Below are 2,392 nucleotides of genomic sequence, written 5' to 3'. Positions count from 1 at the left end.
GCAGAAGGTCCTGGGTTCAAGTCCCAGGTGGAGCCATGGGCCAGCCACGGGCCAGGCCCTTGGTGCTCACTGCGAGTATGTGGGAGGAGACACCCCGCCTTCAGAGATTCAGAGATCTAGTTCTTAAGGGGAAATGGCAACATCCAAGGTCAGGGGTGGAAGTGGGGGATGGGGATTAAGAGAGAGGGAAAAAGAAAATACAGTCTTGACAGCTACTTTTTGTTCAGTTACACGGAAATAAAAAAACGTATGCATTAAAATTCTGGAATTAGTGACTTAGAAAAGTTCATCCAACTCCATGAGTATTTTGACTCTCCTCTGCAATCTTCAAGTCAAGCTCCGGGAGTGGAGACTGCAGAGCAGGGTTTCCTTCAGTGGGATATCACTGAGAACTGGTGAGTTAGAGCGGGTCTGTATAAATGATCTGCCTGTTGCCTTGAATATCCTGCTGTTGCATGTTTTTTAAAAGTTCCTTCTTAGGTCTTTTAATGCAAAGTTTGAAAGAGCCACAGAGGGATCACTATTCACTGCCATTTTGAACGAGAAGTTGAGGCCATTAACTGAATTGACTCACCAATATTCACCAAAGCCACTCAATTCTTGGGGCTCAGTCTTGACATCAGAGGCTGCAAAGGGTACATGAGGTAGCCGGTTGGGTCTGACAAAGTGTGATCTCCCTCTGGTTTACCAGTCTCTCTCCCTAATCTTGTCAGGAGCCTGACATGGCACAGCACACTCTCCTTTATTTCTTATGTGGTCATGTTTTCTGAGCTCAGCTTATTGAATCAGTGTTTTCATTCTCTTCTCATTATTTGTTACTAATTCTCCAAAAGGCATGGCTAATAGCAAGGTTAGATCTGGAAATGTACCTCAAGCAAGAATGTCACAAGGAGTCCCTTTGTGAAGATTGCAAAATAAATATGCCTCTAGCTGGAGAAAAATGTCAAGGTTTTCCTTTATTTCCTAGAAAGACCAGAACCCCTGGGGGAAATGAGCCTAGTTCAAGCAGACATTTTTCATTAGGTAAAAATAATTATCTGAAGTGCATCTTGTTTCTAAAAGCAAGAGATGCCAAGAGCCTTAATAACACTCTGGATATAATTCAGAAGAAAGGTTGAGGGGAGGGGCTTTTTTCTTGGGGACTCTGATTTCCTTGGCCTTTGGGATGTGATCAGGCTGGTAAATATACAAATATATCACTTCTAAGATTAGCTTTGAGCAGGAACGAGGAGCAGAGTAAAAAAAAAAATCAGCAAAGGAGAATTTGCAGCTTGCACGACTAAGGCATTTGCATTTCTTGTTGTCAGGGGCTGCTGTGCCTGCTGGGAATGGAAAGGGAAAGCTGCTTGCTTCCCTCAGCCTCCCTGCAGGCTTCCTTCCTCTGCAGCCAGCCAGGAAGACCACTCGGCAGATAATCAATAATTAATCATAAAGTAGAACAGCCATAACAATATACTATAATCGAAGTTATGCAAATGGCTTTGGAGCCTTTATTAAGTAAAATAGGGGTTATTTGAACACAAGCGCTGTGGTCAACCTGATAACTGAACCACTGCTAAGTGACTGACAGGTGGGGAGTGTACACAGCATGAATACACTGGACAAAGGGATGAGTCACGTCCCTGGTGGGACAGAGCGGAGTAGAGTGAGATTCCATCACACTGACTCAGAATGGCAAGCAACTTAAAACTTATGAATTGTTTATTTCTGGAATTTTTCATTTAATATTTTCAGACCATGGTTGATCGTGGGTAACTGAAAACCTGAATAAGGGGGGACTACTGTAGGTGCTTAATAAGCAATTGCTATTATTATCACCAGCTGATCTGTATTGTTTCTTTTTTGGTGAAAATTAAGTGAAGTATTAAAATGATTTGAATAAGTTACTAAATATATTCTTTTTTTAAAAAAATTAAGTTTATTGGGGTAACATTGGTTAATACAATTATATAATTTTCAGGTGTACATTTTAACATCTGTATATTCTATTGTGTGTTTACACCCAAAGTCCAGTTTCCTTCAGCTATCATATATTTGATCCCCTTTACCCACTTCACTCTCCCCCTACCCCACTATATTTAACCCCCTTTACCCCATTTACGTCCCACCTCCTCCCCCACCCCCTACCCTTTGGTAACCAATAGTCTATAGTCCATGTCCATGAGTCTCTGTTTATATGTTCTGTTCCTTTGTTGCTTTTAGGTTTATATCCCACATATAAGTGATATCATGTGATTTTCAACTTTTTATGTCTGGCTTATTTCGCTTAGCATGATTATCTTGCGTTCCATCAATGTTATTGCAAATGGCTGTATTTCATCTCTTCTTATGGCTGAGTAATATTCCATTGTAAACATGTACCACAGCTTCTTTAGTCAATCATCTATCATAG

General features: G+C 41.0%; 1 protein-coding gene across 1 annotated transcript in view; it reads right to left on the bottom strand.

Annotated features, from left to right (window-relative positions):
• Nucleotides 1–2,392, bottom strand: part of TACR1 (tachykinin receptor 1) — a 250,379-nt gene that overhangs the window by 244,873 nt on the left and 3,114 nt on the right. The gene's annotated exons all lie outside the window — the stretch shown is intronic.

The sequence above is a fragment of the Pteropus vampyrus genome, unplaced genomic scaffold (genome assembly GCF_000151845.1).
Source record: "Pteropus vampyrus isolate Shadow unplaced genomic scaffold, Pvam_2.0 Scaffold37, whole genome shotgun sequence".
Lineage (NCBI taxonomy): Eukaryota > Metazoa > Chordata > Mammalia > Chiroptera > Pteropodidae > Pteropus > Pteropus vampyrus.
Note: the sequence above shows the minus strand (reverse complement) of the source record. Positions and strands in the feature narration are given on the sequence as shown.